Source organism: Symphalangus syndactylus, chromosome 16 (assembly GCF_028878055.3).
Source record: "Symphalangus syndactylus isolate Jambi chromosome 16, NHGRI_mSymSyn1-v2.1_pri, whole genome shotgun sequence".
Lineage (NCBI taxonomy): Eukaryota > Metazoa > Chordata > Mammalia > Primates > Hylobatidae > Symphalangus > Symphalangus syndactylus.
Window position 1 is genome coordinate 55,401,337 of NC_072438.2, and position 17,544 is coordinate 55,418,880.

General features: G+C 42.0%; 1 protein-coding gene across 8 annotated transcripts in view; it reads right to left on the minus strand.

Annotated features, from left to right (window-relative positions):
- Window positions 1–7,587, minus strand: part of FRYL (FRY like transcription coactivator) — a 285,245-nt gene extending 277,658 nt beyond the window's left edge. For 7 of the 8 annotated variants that reach the window (XM_055246240.2, XM_055246238.2, XM_055246241.2 and 4 more), the window contains exon 1: window positions 7,353–7,587. The gene's annotated coding sequence lies outside the window, so the exon portion shown is untranslated. The remainder of the gene's footprint in view (window positions 1–7,352) is intronic. The other variant, XM_063619506.1, reaches the window with a different exon arrangement.
- Window positions 7,588–17,544: the final 9,957 nt, after the last annotated feature.

The following is a 17,544-nucleotide window of genomic DNA, read 5'->3' on the forward strand; positions in this document are numbered from 1 at the left end:
AAAAAAAAGCAGAACAAAACAAGAATTCTGAGAAGTGGAAATACTACACTGAAATCCATTCAGGCAACAAAGAACACGTGAGTGGTTTATATCCTAAAAAGCAAGGCTGCCCTGCAGTAAGTAAACAAACTAATGTTCCTTTTTCATCAACTTTCAGATGCTCTTAACAACAACAACACTTTAACCTTTCTGAAGTATGGATGCTGAAATAGAGGTGTATCTTACAACTACTGTCATCCAACAGCAGGATGTAGTTGGTGAAAACGTTCAGTTGATTCCTCCTGGAAAGATCAAGGAAGCACCAGCATCAAAGTGTCTTATGTTTGATCAAAAATAGTCACTCAAAATAGTCTTAAAAAGACAAAGAAATGATCAGAAGCCTGTAAAAGTATAATCAACAGAGACAACTACAGAAAATTCTCAAAATGTAAACTGCATCCTCCTACCTTAAAAGATGTTACATATAAATTACTTATCACACTATTCAGCAAGTAGTCAACAGATTTAGCTATTATTATTATAAGATGCAAGATAAAGACTAGTAGAGCTGATGAAAATATCTGTGATCATAGTGATCAGCCAATCAATAAGCACTTATTAAGGGTCCACCAAGTCACTAGCAATATGCAAGAGTAATGCAAATCCATCATGATCAAACTACGAAGCACTATTTTTTTAACCAGTAAGGGGCAAATGTCACATCGCATTCATCAACGATTAGAACTAAGTACTTTTAACTTCCTTTAAAGTATTGCCCTTTGAGTCCAGTCTGCAGAACTTGAAACCTAAATTGTTTACTTGAAAAGAGTCATCAAATGATTATGTCAGTATAAGGAAGTGTTACCAGAATGAGTCTAATGATTTTCATAGGGAAAAAAAAATTTTTCCTATTATCCTCCAGGCTTAGGTAGAATAATGATGGGTTAAATTTTCTCTTAAAACCTTTCTATGGTGGCTCACACCTGTAATCCCAGCACTTTGGGAGGCCAAGGCAGGCGGATAGCTTCAGCCTAGGAGTTCAAGATCAGCCTAGGCAACATGGCAAGATCCTCTTTCTACAAAAAAATAGCTGGGTGTGGTGGCACATGCCTGTGGTTCCAGCTACTCAGGGGGCTGAGGTGAGAGGATCACTTGAGCCCAGCCGGTAGAGGCTACAGTGAGCTGTGATTGCGCCACTGCACTCCAGCCTGGGAAACAGAGTGAGACTCTGTATCAAATAAATACATAAATAAGTACCTTTCTAAACTTGGAGCTACCCACATCAAGGAATGATGTACTTGAATCTATTCACAGTACTTATACACATTGAGAAGGATCAAGTTACACACGAATGTACATTTAATAAAATGTTATTTTTTATTTATATAGAATGTCCAAAATAGGCAAATGTATAAACAAAGAATATAGATCAGTGGTTGCCTAGGGCTGGGGATGGGATGAAAAAGTTCTAAAATTAATTGAGGTTATGGTACACAACTCTGAAATAGACTAAAAACCACTGAATAGTACATTTTTAATAGGTAAATTATATGGCATATGAATTATATTTCAAAAAAGCTGTCACTTTAAAATTTTAACTCTTCACAAAACTTAACAAATCAAAACTGCTGCATTATGGTCAAATTCCACAGGACCTACTACCCCTCTGTCAGATATTATTCCTGGCCCAGTTGACTCCATCACTGACAGTGTTACATGTTCCCTTTCTTAACACTCCAATCTTTACCCCACAAATATAAAGACGGAATGGGAAAAGGAGGGTGGTAGGGGGGTCTATTTTGTCAAAGTTAAAAATATTTCACACTGAATTTTAATACAAATAATTTTTTTTTTTTTTTTTTTTAGAGATGGACTCTTGCCCTGTCACCTAGGCTGGAGCACAGTGGCGTGATCTCGGCTCACTGCAACTTCCGCCTCCTGGGTTCAAGCGATTATCTTGCCTCAGACTCCAGAGTACCTGGAACTACAGGCATGTGCCACCACACCTGGCTAATTTTTTTGTATTTTAAGTAGAGACGGAGTTTCACTATGTTGGCCAGGCTGGTCTCGAACTCCTATCCTCAGTGATCCGCCCACCTCGGTCTCCGAGGGTGCCGGGACTACAGGCGTGAGCCACCGCGTCTAGCCAATGATTTTTCAAAATAATATTTTTCATAACAAAGAGCACAAATCCTGGTAAATACATCTATTTATTATAGCATTTTGAGCTTAAAAGAATGTATTACTACTATGTCAGCAAAATATGAGTTATTTGCTAGGATACCAATATAGTCTCATAATGATATTCTTTGAAATGCATGATACCTGTAAAGTACAAGGAAAGACACATCCACGTTTGCAGAATTTCAGAAATATTTTGCCCCACAGGAATAGCAGTGTTTGCAATCCCAAAAACCAATTCTAAGCTAACAAGTTTAATTCAAGAGGTTCCATGGACCTTAACCCACCTCCTGCGGAAGACCAGGTTTGTGTGCTAGGCTATTTTGGAAGAGGCTATGCAGAACAATAAACAAATGAGTGAATAATAAGTTCACCAAAGGATGCACTTCATCTAAGCTACCTTTAATCCTCATGTTCCACTCCGCACTGGTCTATTTAAGGTTCCTGCTCAGAGGAGCTCATAACTTGTGACAGATACAAACTTAATCTTACCCTCAATGCCTAGCATGGTACACACTATAGATGCAGTTCTCAAAAGTCTGCTAAATGAAAGATTTTTTTTCAGCTGATTAGGCCGCCTGGCTGCTTACAGCTGGGTTTTCTATTTAAGATCCTCTGGAAACCCTTTCTGCCCTCTGGGGTAGCTTAAAGAAGCACGTGAAACAACAGACTCTTCTCACCTACTTCACCAGCCCTAACTGTAGCCCCCTTTTTATAATTAGCAACTTAACATTTGAGTGATTCCACCATGAACAAATCTACATTTCTCCTTGGGCTACTATGAGGAGTGCCCGCTGGGAGTCTCAAAGCAATTTTTAATCCTCTCTCAAGGAGAAGAATAATAATCAAGAAATAAGAAGAAATTAAAGTGTGTACTCCAAAAATATTCTGGGGTAAAGGCAGATAAACTGTTCAGGCACACAGGTTTTGATCAATTTTTGCAGAGTATGAAGTCTACATTTTGAACACAAACATACTAGTGGCAGCCTTGTATCCTAAGAAAAGGTAAAAGGAACCAGAATTACTAGGCCTGGAGAAATAATTTTTAAAGATAAGTATATAAAAAATGATTAGTTTTCTCCACTCCCAATAAACATAATTTACTAACTAAAATTTGCAAGCATGAGAGGCAGTTTAAGACAGTCCTATACAGAGGTTAAAAAAAAAAGAAAAAGAAAAAAAGGAAAAAAAAAAACTGAAAGAACAACCATTAACAATGTTACAATGTGATAGGAGCAGTGTTATGTGACACTTTTCGTTTCTTTTTCTTTTTTTTTTTTTTTTTTAAATAGAGTCAGAGTCTCCCTATGTTGCCCATACTGCTCTTTAACTCCTGGGCTCAAGCCATCTTCCTGCCTCAGCCTCCCAAAGTGCTGGGATTACAGGCATGAGCCACCATGCCCAGCCACTTTTAATTTTGAAATTATGCATTTCTTTCATATTAATATTTTACAACAAGCATGTGAAACTTTGATAAGGAAAAACTGTTTCTCCTTTAAACACAAATACACACTTTCCCCCAAATAAAACTAAATTTAAACTTCTTTACAGTAAGTGATTTTCTAGAATACTGGTGGGCTATCAGAACTGCCCAAGAACTTTAGGCAACAGTAAAAATATAAGGGCTCTAACTTCTGTTAATTTTAGCAAACTCCACAATCTAATAAAAGAAATATACACATAGCCATACTGTAAGTCAGACCGTGGCTTGTACTGTAAGAGGATTTTACAGGAGCAAAAGCAAAGAACAATCACCTGGGATTAGGAGAACAGAGGAAGAGCTTGCAGACAAGGTGACATCTGAGCAAGGCCAGATAGATGATCCCTCTCACTATGTAACAATAGTTGAAATTCAGAGCACATACTCTGTCTCCCCAAAATATTTTATCCATAAAAATAGCTCTAGTAGACAACATATATCCAGTTTACCTCCAAAACTACTTTATTAAAAAATGTATTTAAAATATATTTTCTAAAATCTGCTAAAGCCATGAAAACTTGTCCACTTCAATCATTTCAGTTACATGAATCCTGTGTCACTGTTACTTTGAACTTGTTACTGCACTGACATACCCACTGTCTTTTTCCTAAGAATCGTAATTTTGTACCTTCTCATTAAACTGTATACATGTGATTTGCTGGCTCTGGCTCTAATGTAAAAAAAAAAAAAAAAAAAAAAAAAAACTATTGAGAGCAAGACTGTCATCCAGTTATACTTTATCTCCAGAAATACTCTGTCATCGGTTTCTACTTTACATAATACCCTTTAAATAAAGTATACTCAACAGATGTTATTGACAGATAAAACCTAGTTCTGAATAATTGTGACAATGTGTCCACCATCACAAAAGATGTCTGTGGAACAGATTTTATAAACAAATCACAATTTTGTACACAGAACAAAGAACCTCTAGATTGACATATCTTCCCCCAACAGTAAGCCAATTACTGGCCTTTAGTATAAAATGTTCAGAAAGGTGTTTATTTAAAAAATTAAATAACTCAAGCGGCCTTTACAGGACATTATCTTTTTCTGTCACAAAGACCTAAAATAATACACTTATTGGGTACTAAAAAGGTCCGAGGTGATACAGTGAACCTGCACAGAAATGGAGGATAATTCTAGCTCCCAAGGATCTCAAGAAACAGTTCATAACTCAAGAAATGTGTGCATATAAAACAATGTGTTTAAAACAATGTGGAAAGCACAAAAGAGGAAAAAGTCTTTTTCAGGAAATACAGTCTAGATATTTCAAAGATAATTATTTCTGAATGTTTTATTTATATGTGCTCTTCTAAAAGTTGAGAAATTCTTTTATTGTTTAAATAAATTGGTAAGTAAACAAGGACAGACATTTAAAAACTTGGTTTAACCGTCTACTTTTTATTATGAGATGGGAAGGAAGATTATGCCTAGCTGCTTGCCTGACATCCTTATCACAGAAATGGATCAAAGAAAAAAAACAGAAAAGAAGGAGTATTAGGTGAAACAATGCCAGATACCATCAAGATTACTACAAACGGCCAAGCACGGTGGCTCAGCCTGTAATCCCAGCACTTTGAGAAGCCAAAGCAGAAGGATCGCTTGAGGCCAGGAGTTGGAGACCAGCCGTCTATACAAAAAATTAAAAAGTGAGACCACCATCTCTACAAAAAATAAAAAGTTTAGCTAGGCGCAGTCGTGCCCACCTGTAGTCCCGGCTACTACGGAGCCTGGGGTGGGAGGATCACTTGAACCCAAAGAATTTGCTTTTGTGTGTCTTTATTTCCTAAATTCTGTGAGAAGAATAGATTTTTCTTTCAAACATTATCTGATATTGGCTTCCAATTTCCCAAGTAGTTTCTCTATTGTTACTGCTGAGCCTGTGAATTTACAATGTTCCACATCACTCGGAAGTTACTAGACAGTAAATTAATCGATGAACACTTTAAAAAGTTGGACTGCTTTAATTAAAAAAAAAAAAAACTGGGTCACATGTTCCAACAGAATTCCCTCTTTTAAAGAACTAATTTTACAAAATAATTCAGAGTGGAAGAAAAGACACGATGGAATGCTATTTTTGATAATGAGTAGCAGAAAAAAGACCAGAGAATAACACACCCACTGCTACTTTGTTTATACGGTTGTAACTTGCACATGCAAGTACTCTACAAAGTATTGCACAAGAAGAAACTGTCAAAAATGAATGCTTATGAAAACATTCTTCACTAAGGCCTCTAACAAGGAATGTGCTATCTCTGATTTCCTCAGCAAGTATTGACAGGTTAAGCAGAGTGATAACGCTCAAGATGAAAAGACGTCTTATACTAATTTTATCAATAGTAAAAGCTGTTGGTACTAATTATAATGCCTATAAATTCAGTAGCAAAATCAACTTTACAGACGATATCTCCTAGGCAGCACAGCATTTTATAAAACCAACTTTATTTCCATCAAAACCCTTCCCCCCCCCCCCAATCCGATAGACCCTGGCAACCTGTCTTGCTGTGTCTTTTTTCCCCTACCCTTCCAAAAGAACCCCAGCCAGTGAATCGAGGTAATATTTTCCTCAGTTCAAAGGTAAGGGCAAATTCAGCTCCATTAAGAACTCTTGCTCCTCACCAGCACACACCCTAATCCCCCCACGCTTTTCTTTTTCTTTTCAAATCTTGGCCTAGGAAAGCTTAATTCTCCCATATCATTGCAAATCCACAAAAATGCGATTTTAGGTGGCGAGGAACTAAACTAGGATGGCAGGAAAGAGCGGCAGCAATCAATCATTTCGCCCTAGAAACCAGCCTCTCCAGAACGCAGGAAACCAGGCTATGCCCAAAGAACCTGCCGCCCGGAAGCAACAACTTCCATCAAACGGCAAAGAAAAGTTACAAAGAAGAGCTCAGCGCCCAGGCACCCTGCCCGGTGCCGAGGCTGAGAGCAGCAGGCACTCTACAGGCCGAGTTAGCTCGCGGGCGGTGGCCGCGGTGTCCGCAGGGCTGGCCCCGGCTCCGGAAGGCTCCGGGTCCCGGGGTGCGCCAACGGCCCGGGGCGGCGCGGGCACAGCGCCCGCACCCCTCCCCAAGGCCGCGAATAGTGGGCGGAGAGACCAGAGCAGGGGAAAAGGCGGACAATGCCCGGTTGGGCTGGCGCGCTCCACCGGTCCCCGCCAGCCCTGCCCGCCGGGGCCCGCCAGCCGCCGCGCTAAGTGTGCTCCTCAGCGCTCCCTTCCCAGCCGGGGCGGCGGAGCCGTGGTCGCCGGTCTTCCTCCACCTCTGCCGCCGCCTTCCTTCCCGCGGGGCGGCTCCCGCGAGTCGGTGGCGAGGTGGCGCGCGACCAGAGCAGGACGCGCGAGAAGGCGGCGCGCGAGGGGGACCCGGGCGCGCGCGAGAAGAGCCAGGCACGGGAGGGGAAGGGGACGCGCGGGAGAGCCGGGCGCGCGGCGCTACCCGCGGAACCGCCGGAGCTCGGGCGGGCTTTCGGTTGAGGCTGGGGTTACGCCGCGGTTTGGTGTCCGTTACGAGCGCCGGCCCGGGCCGCGCCGCTTGCCAGCCATCCTGGACCGCCTCCCCTCGGCGCCCACCAGGAAGGACAGCTGGCGAGGGCCGACGACCTGGTCTCCTGCCCAGGCTGGGCTGCCGGCGGCGGGCATCCCGGCGCCTGCCCGGGAGCTGGAAGAGAAAGTGAAATGAAGCGCCTTTCCCCAGTCAACACCTACCGGTCCCCAGTCGTAGTACAGCTGCCTCGCTCCTCCAGCGCCGCCGGTCCCCGCCTTCGGGCCCCGGGCTCCGTTCTCTTGACAATGGCGCGTCCCCTTTAAGGAATAATCCGATCGGAACCGATCTGTGGTTAAACCTCCCTCCGACGTTGATTTTAACCGGATTTCTCTCTCGCTCTCTCCCAGAGCCCGACGGGCGCCCGGCTGTGCTGCGAGCTCTTCCCACCCCTTCCCTGCCCCGCCCACCCCCTGGCCTTCCTGATTGGCGAGAAACACTACAACAGGAACAGCAGTCCTCGCCTTCCACTGGCCTGGCCAGCCGCCGCTCAAAGTTGCTCCCACCTTCTCCCCGCCCCTTTTCCCGGGTTGGTCCTCCCTCTAATCATTCTCTGCCCTAGCCTCTAACGTCGCTTTGGAGCACTAGCAGTCAAGGCTCATCCTCCCGCCTCCGGAAAGCGAACTTTATTTTTATTGGTGAAAGGACATCTTCCTGTACACTTGATTGGGCAAGGAAAGAGCTAGTCTGCACGCCCCCTGCCATTATTACTCTCCCTTTACGGGCTTGAGAAACACAGCCGCAAAGTCCTCCCCGTTTTGCCTTCTAGGAGCGACTTTCCCTTTAAATGTTGTTAGGGGTCGAGGACAAACTCATATCCTATATTGAGGAAAGCTGGAAAGGGACAAGAGAAAAATTCAAAATTTTCTCCCGATGAGTAATGTATCCAGAGCTGGCGCCCGGATCCTGCGGAAACTTATCCAATGATCCAGAGAATGGAATGGTTAGAATTGAGTTAGAATACCTGAAAGTCCAGTGCTAATTCCTCCTGAGATTTACTCAACAAGTTTCATCCACTGTCCGCTCTACTCATACCATTGATTGCACTGGCATTTTGCCACCCGGAAGAGCTTTAATCAAGTTATCTGCAAACCTGGAGGTTTCCTTGCTTGTCTCGCAATTGTTCATTTAGAAAATCATTTCCATTACAAGTTCCGTTTAAGTCACGTCCTCTGTGACGTTCCGGCGTTTCCACGAGACCTGTTACTTTTTTGAAAAAATTAAGTAGATGGTACCCTTATGCCATCCTCAAAGTGTAGGACTTCGTTCCCCCTTGCTAGAACTGTAGGAAAAACACCCTAGGTCAGTTGAACTCAAGAGGGTACCATAAGGCTGTTTCTTGAACGACCGAGGTGCCTCTCAGGAGAAAACGCGTCTGTGTAAGGGAAAGAGGGAGTCTGATACCAGAAGCTTGACCATGGAGCAGAACCTCACGCATTAAAAAGAGAAGAAATTATGGGGAAGCCTAGTGCGGGGTCTGCGTTAGAGTTTCCCCAGTTTCCCACGGGAGCTGTAAGAACTAAAAGGTTTATTTCCACTAAAATTGAGTACAGGTATAGCTTCGGTACCCATCTAAGAATGTTAGGGGAAAATGGTTATGTGTTCTCTCCCTCTTTGCCAATGAACCTTGGAAGACTGTGTACCCCGGGGGCTTTAGTACATTTGCGGTGATACCCCCAGTAGAATCTAATGGTGCCAAGGAAGTGTCAGTGCTCAGCAGCACCCTAGAAGAGGGGCTTGATGATGACAGAGAAGGGTAAGTAAACCAGTAGTTGGTAGTCCATAGGACTTTTCCCCAAGTACAGGTGAAAAATTTCATGAGGATTCCCAAAAATATGAAAGAGCAGGAAACAAAAGGGAACGTTGCAGAAAGGTGGTTTAGGTGTCACTAGTGGGGGCAAGAGACAATGAACTATCTAGGTTGCATTTATCTGGCCTTCACAGATACACACATCCTCCCAATTAAGTCCCTGTAACTAAATCCCTATGCTTAGCCTATTCTGATTTTACTGTATAATAAAACTGCAGCCAAGCTAAACTAATACTTCTGGGTTACTCGCTTACCACTCTCAAACTTTGAGACTGCTTCTGGGTTCTAATATTCTACATTAGAATATAAGAAGAAGAAGATTCTATGTACTGATACCTAGTATGATCTTTTGGAGATAAAGATATCCAGCATTTCAGGCATGTACACACCTGCAGCTTTTGTTCAAGGTCTAAGTGATGTTTTCAGGTTCTTTCTAAAACACCTGCCCTATGGTATCCAGCTTGTTACTACCCTCTTTTGCTGCACTAGCAGACTGGGCGTATAAACTAGATAAGGCAGTCTACAGTAACCTCTAGATTCTCTTACTTGTGTTGAAACAACTATGCTGAGATCATCACCTTTCAAGTATAATTTGTGTTATTCTTTTCTCTAAATATTTCATATTTGCCCACAATAGGACCATTTATCACTTTTTAGCCCACACATGCAACTTCCTGGTACTAATACTCCTACTGGTATTTCACAGCAAAGAATTTAAAAATCTACAAACCTGGAGCTTACAATGTACAGGTTATTCTTAAGAATGTTCAGTGTTGATGAACACAGCCCCAGTTCTAACCCTGGAGAATTTTACAAGTTGTACTTTTTCATTCAGAGAGACTTTATCTCCCTACCTTAGTTTCCCATTCTAAGCCCAATCCTCACTCTTTAAAAAAAGAATATTTCTCGGCTGGGTGCAGTGGCTCACGCCTGTAATCCCAGCACTTTAGAAGGCCAAGGCAGGTGGATGACTTGAGGCCAGGAGTTCAAGACCAGCCTGGGCAACAAGGTGAAGTCCCGTCTCTGCAAAAAATACAAAAATTAGCCAGCGGGGGTGGTCACAGGCCTGTAATCCCAGCTACTGGGGAGGCTGAGGCAGGAGAATCACTTGAACCCGAAAGGCGGAGGTTGCAGTGAGCCAAGATTGCACCGCTGTACTCCAGCCTGGGCGACAGAGTCTCACTCTGTCACACGCGCGCACACACACACACACACACACGCCCTTCTCCAATGTGCTAATGCAAATAAAGCTTTTTAAATTATTGCACATAGATGTTCGTTAAAGTCTTTTAAATGGTGAAATACCTCCAGGCACCGTGGCTCGCACCGTGCCAGTAATCTCAGCACTTTGGGAGGCCGAGGCAGGCAGATCACCTCAGGTCAGGAGTTCAAGACCAGGCTGGCCAACACGGTGAAATCTCGTCTTTACTAAAAATACAAAAATTAGTCGGGTGTGGTGGCGCATGCCCGTAATCCCAGCTACTCGGGAGGTTGAGGCAGGAGAATGGCTTGAACCCGAGAGGCGGAGGTTGCAGTGAGCTGAGATCACACCACTGCACTCCAGCCTGGATGGCATAGCAAGACTCCATGTCAAAAATAAAAAATAGAAAAAAGTGAAATATGTTATGATCACTATTTCCCTGTTTATATGCAAACGTACCCCTCAAAGAGGTACCATAGTTTAACCAGTACTTATTTTTCCTCTGAAAAATTATGTTACCATTCCTATTGGAAATTCTTTCCAGTTCACCACACATTTACATAGTGACTATTATGTGTTAAGAATAGTAAGAAAATGGGGGCCACGTGCAGTGGCTCACACCTGTATTCCCAGCACTGGGAGGCTGAGGCAGGTAAATCACTTGAGCTCAGGAGTTTGAGACCAGGCTGACCAACATGGTGAAAACCCATCTCTACTAAAAATACAAAATTAGCTGGGCGTGGTGACGCGTGCCTGTAATCCCAGCTACTTGGGAGGCTGAGGCAGGAGAATCGCTTGAACCTGGGAGGAGGAGGTTGCAGTGAGCTGAGATGTTGCCATTGCACTCCAGCCTAGGCAACAAGAGTGAAACTCCGTCTAAAAAAAAAAAAAAAAAAAGGAATAGGGAGAAAATGAATATGTATCCATTCTCCAGAGAGTATCATCATGAATCTCCACCTATAAGGGGCACAGTTTTTACCCTTTATTTCCTTCAAAGCTCTTGTGTGGAGACTGTATTCACCAGAGATTTTTCTATAGTAAAATTTTTTAAAATCCAGAGCATGGTGTGGTGGTGCACATCTGTAATCTCAGCTAGTGGGGAGGCTGAGATGGGAAGATTGCTTTGAGCCCAGAAGTTCAAGGCCAGCCTGGGCAACATAGCAAGATCCTTTTTTTTTTTTTTTTTTTTTCAAAAAAAATCCAACAATAGAAGCTGTCAACCCAAATCACTTCCCTGTCCTATTAATATTGATGAGAATGAGTTAAAAGAAAATAAGTACACAGTAGTTTTATTTAATGAAAAAACTTCAGGAAATATTTCCGCAGTCCCCTAGGTCTCCTAGGTCTCCTAGAGGAGGTCCAAGTCCTTCACTCTCTAAAGTTAAATGTGTTGCTTTGTAAAATGAGAACTGATATTCATTGAGTATGTCACTGAAAGGTCTGCAATTATCAGTAAAAAATTCAATTGTGTTCGGTATATTTCACCCTACTGGTTAGAAAGTGGATATTAATACATTTTTAGAAAGCTTTCCAATTATCTCTTGCTTAAAACCCTTTAGAGATTTCTCTAGGCACATTCTGAATATAAACACCGCAGCAAAACATACAAGTCTCTTTATAATCTGACTATAGGCTTCTTCTCAAATTTCTTCCCTGACCACTCCCTCGTTTGACACTGGAAGTGTCTGCTCTCTCAATATCAACTATCACGTTCTTTCAAGCTTCAGTGCCGTTCCCTTTGTGTAGAATAGCCTTCCCCTCTTTGCTCATCTGAAGGACACTTCAATCCATCCATCAAATTGATGGCCCAATCAGAAGCATTGCCCTCTTTATGCAGTCTTCTCTGGTTGCACTCCCTTCCTTGACTTAATTATTCTTTGTGCTACTTTTCTACTACATATATACTATTTTGTTATAGGTATCACATTGAATACAGAACTTAAATGTTTCTTTTCCTGTCTTTTGTACTAGTTTGGTTTGTTCTCACAGAGCAAAGCCAGGATTATGTATCATCGCATGGGCATCATTTAGTATGATGACTGGCATAAGTGAGGCTTTCAGTAAAGCATGTCAAATTGAGCTGAATGAGCACAGATGAAACCAAAAAGTTAACCTACAATGTGAAAGTCTAATTAACCACAAGACCATTCTAGGAGCATTCTAATTACTTGATATTTTATTGCAAATCTACCTTATCAATTAGTAAAGATCACTGGTTCTCAGACTTTTTTATTTCATGAACTGGTAAAATTTCCAAGGAATTTTTAGGAGCTGACATAAGCTTATCAACTTTTTAATTTTTCCGAGTAAGGTATAAAAATAAATATAAATAAAACTTCTATCTATTCTCATCATTAATTCATAAAATAAGAATGCTTTAAAACCAGACCAGATGTGGGGGCTCATGCTTGTAATCCCAACACTTTGGAAGGCCAAGGGCAGGCAGATCACTTTAGCCAGGAGTTCAAGATCAGCCTGGGCAAAATAGCAAGACCCTATTTCCACAAAAAAACAATAATCAAAAAATTAGCTTGGTTTGGTGGTGCATGACTGCAGTCCCAGTTACTCAGGAGGCCAGGGCAGGAAGATAAGCCTAGGAGTTCAAGGTTACAGTGAACTATCATTGAACCATTGCACTCTAGCCTGGGTGGCAGAGTGCAACCTTGTCTTAAGGAAAAAAAAAAATACTTTGAAGGCTGAGGTGGGAGAATTGCTTGAGCCCAGAGGTTGAGGCTACAGTAAGCAGAGATCAAACCACTGTACTCCAGCCTGGGCAACAGGGCAAGACCCTGTCTCTAAAAAAAATTAAAAAATTAAAATGGGGAAGATTATAACATCAGAATGAAAGTTCTTGAATTAAATAAACTTAACATTATGAAAACTTGCACAGACTTCTAGTTGTGTCTAGAATCCTCTTTGCACTTTACCAGTACTTGATCAGGTGCTTCTTTGCAACTTTTTTTTTTTTTTTTTTTTTTGAGACAGAGTCTTGCTCTGTCACCCAGGCTGAAGTGCAGTGGTGAGATCTTGGCTCACTGCAACCTCCACTTCCCGGGTTCAAGAGATTCTCCTGCCTCAGCGTCCTGAGTAGCTGGGACTACAGGCTTGCACCACCATGCCCGGCTAATTTTTGTATTTTTAGTAGAGGTGGGGTTTCACCATGTTGGTCAGGCTGGTCTCAAACTCCTGAGCTCAAGTGATCCACCCACGTCGGCCTCCCAAAACACTGGGATTATAGGCATGAGCCACCGCACCCAGGCTCTTTGCATCTGTTTTAAAGGATGGTTTAGAAATTAGAATATTCCTCGCCAGGTATGTGGGCTCATGCCTGTAATCCCAGTACTTTGAGAGGCTGAAGCAGGTGGATCATTTGAGGTTAGGAGTTCAAGAACAGCGTGGCCAACATGGTGAAATCCCGTCTCTACTAAAAACACAAAAATTAGCAGGACATGGTGAAGCAAGCCTGTAGTCCCAGCTACTTGGGAGGCTGAGGTAGGAGAATCGATTGAACCGGAGAGGCAGAGGTTGCAGTGAGCCAAAATCACGCCACTGTACTCTAGCCTGGGCAACAGAGTGAGAAGTAAAAGGCACTGTATAAATAAAGACATCTATATTCAGTTTAACCCTCTTTGTCTACCTATTACTAAAAATACCTTTGAATTCAGGACCCAACAGCATATAAAGTGGTTTTCAGATTAGACTTTTTAATTATTTGGAGGAATGAACAGTTCATCTGTCACTGCTCTTTTTCTTTCTTTCTTCTTTTTTTTTTTTTTTTTTTTTGGCTTCGAGATAGGGTCTTTCGATGTTGCCCAGGCTGATCTAAAACTCTTGGCCTCAAGTGATCCTCCTGCCTTGGTCTCTTTGAGTAGCTGGTGTTACAAGCACAAGTCACTGAGCTCAGCTAGTCTGCCACTGTTTGAATGGTTATCTAGTACTACGGCGAAATCATTTTGAAACTATATTAAAATCTGTTAGATTTATGTGTGCTTTAAAGTATTGCTGTAGTAAGTATGAATTTCTAACTTTAAAAGATGACAGAAAGCAGTTTTTAATCTGTTCCTAGTTTATGAGTTGACAGAAAATAGATGGAAAAAAGTAGATACTCTATTTAAATGTATCGCCACTACCTATCAACTCATTATCCCATTTGAAAAAGAATTCATGGATTATCCAAAGAACTGGGAAATATTTTGGTTGGGAGGTAAATCAGTTACATGAGCATACTGCTGACAAAGGAGTATGCCATATGACTGATCTCTGTTGGGGGGCTTCTGTCTGTTGATAGAGAAGCAGAAAAACAAAGGACAAAGGAAACCCTCATTAATTAATCTTACCAACTAAGCCAAATAAATGCACCACTTGTTTCTGCAACAGAAGCAAACTGTTGACAACTGAGAAAAGCCACCTGCAGGTGCTTTTGAACACAAGCTGCCCCAGAGACCCAAAATACTATTGTCTAACACAGGGGTCAGCAAACTTTCTCTGTTAAGAGCCAGATAGTAAATACTTTTGGCTTTGCAGGCCATATGATCTCTGTTACAACTACTCAACTCTGCTGCTGTAGCCTGAAAGTGGCCAAAGACAATATCTTATAAATTAATATGTAGGGTTATGTTCCAATAAACTTTATTTATGGACACTGAAATTGAATTTTTTTCCATTTTCATGTGTCAAGAAATATCACGATTCTTTTGATTTTTTTTCAACCATTAAGAAATGTAGAAACCATTCTTAGCTTGCCAGCCATAGAAAAACAGACGGCGGACTGGATTTGGCCCGTGAACTGTAGTGTGAGGCCTTCTGATTTAATGTAACTCAAATTCCTTTTTAAAAAACAATTTTTTTTTTAGTTGAGTACCTAGTATGTGTCAGGCGCTATGCTAGGCCTGGGAGTATAATGGTTAGTAAGATAGACATGGTCCCTGTCCTCGTGGAGCTTATGGTATAAGAATTAGAACTATAATAAATGGCTCTGAGGTAAAAGTACAGAGGATCTACACTATGAATTGTAATGTAGACCAGGCAATCTAGAAAGGCTTCCCTGAGGAAGAATTCTTTGACAAGGACTGAAAAATTAGTGAAGTGGGAGATGGGGAAAGAGGAAAGTATTTCAGGCAGAAGGCACAGCATGTGCAGCACTCTGGTGGCACTGAAATAAGGCCTTTGTGCCTGGAAAGTGCAAAGTGAAGGGGAGGGAGGGAAGCAGTGAAGTTGGAGAAGCAGATAAAAGCAAAGACTTCAGCACCTAATAGGTCTGTATTCAGAGTAGTAGGAAGCCATTGAAAGCTTAATATCAAGGCCATGACATGTTCAGATTTGCATTTTATTTTTATTTTATTTTTCAGAAAGATGGTCTAGCTCTGTCACACAAGCTGGAGTGCAGAGGAACAGTCATAACTCACTGCAGCCTCAAACTCCTGGGCTCAAGGAATCCTCCCACCTCAGCCTCCTGAGTTAGCTCGGACTATAGGCACACACAACCACACCCAGCTAATTTTAAAATTTTTTGTAAAGATGAGATCCCACTGTGTTCCCCAGACTGCTCTTGAACTCCTGGGCTCAAATGATCCTCCTACCTCAGCCTCCCAAAGTGCTGGGTTATAGGTGTGAGCCACCGTGCCTAGTCTGCATTTTTATTTTTATTAATGTTTTTATGAGACGAAATCTCACTATATTGCCTGGGCTGGTCTCAAACTCCTGGGTTCAAGCCATCCCTCCTGCCTCAGCCTTCCGAGTAGCTGCGATTACAGGCACATGCCACACACCCGGCTCAGATTTGCATTTTTAAAAGATCACTAGCTACAGTGTGAAGAATGGATTAGTGAGGAGGCAAGAGTGGTGATTATAGTAGTCAAAGGCCTCTAGACACTAGATGCTTAGACCTCTAGACTCTGCACTCTAGACTCTAGGCCCCCGAGTCCAACACTAGTATTTTACCTATGCCAGTTACTGTTCTAATGCTTTAAATATACCAATTCACTGAAAGTTCACAATTCCATAGATAGGAACTATTATCCACTACTTTGCAGAGGATGAAACTTAACTACAGGCTGCCTTTCAATTTTTTTCCCTTAGTACAGCCCCAGTTGCCTCTCGTTTAAAGAATTATGGGAAATAATTGCAGAAGAAAGATAAGAGTGAAGTAGAAAGAGAGGCAGAAAGAAATAAAGAAGATGTATTCTATGAAACCACAGCCTTGGTTCAGATCCTAGTCTCTTTTCCAAGAAATTATATTGGTTACCGGGAAGGAGGCTCAAATTCAACAAGGTAGCTGCCTTGGGTATCAGAAGACACCCTTAGGAAACTACAGCTGCTCCTTGATTTATGATGTGGTTACATCCCAATAACCCATCGTGAATTGAAAATACCATAAATAGAAAATGCATTTAATACTCCCAATCTACCAAACATCATAGCCTAGCATACCTTAAACATTCTCAGAGTACTTACATTAGCCTACAATTGGGCAAAATCACCTAACACAAAGCCTACTTTATAAAAAAAAAAGGGTTGAATATATCATGTAATTTATTGAATATTATACTGAAATTTAAAAACAGAATGGTTATATTGGTACTTGAAGTACAGTTTCTAGTGAATGCCTATTGCTAGTGAAGTTGAAAAGTCATAAATTGAACCATTAATATTCAAGGACTATCTGTAGTCCCTGCAAAAATATACCCAATGCAATACACAGGACATAATTACCCTAGAACAGTACCCTCTGTTTATCCAAGATTCAAATTGAACTGAGTGTCCTGTATTTTATCTGGAAGTCATAAGGAAACACATTCCTTCCCATATTCCTAGATGCAAGCTGGAGACACCTGGCCCCTTAAGATTTAGAAAATCAGCCTGAGTGTGTACCTTAAACAACTCTAAAAGCCCTCTGGAGGGTTTTTGTGAATTGCCAGGGCAAGAATGTGGGACTGAGGAATTATGTTTTCACTTTTGCCTCCAGGCTTCTTCTCTCTCTCTTCAGGACTCACTTCTGAGACTCTTCCAATCAACGTACAGAAACACTGTAAGTGTGGCCGATTTCACAGTAGAGCTAGGAGTTGAAGAGAGCTGTCACATCAGGCATAGCCTGGAAAACAACTCAAAGTAGGATTTTATTTTTATTTTTATTTTTATTTTTTTTGAGACAGGGTCTTGATCTGTCGCCCAGGCTGGAATGCAGCGACATGATCGCAGGTCACTGCAACCTCGACCTCCCAGGCTCAAGCCATTCTCCCTCCTCAGCCTCCCTAGTAGCTAGGATTACAGGAGCGTGCCACCAAGCCCAGCTAATTGTTTAATTTCTTTGTAGAGATGGGAGTCTCCCTTTGTGCCCAGGCTGGCT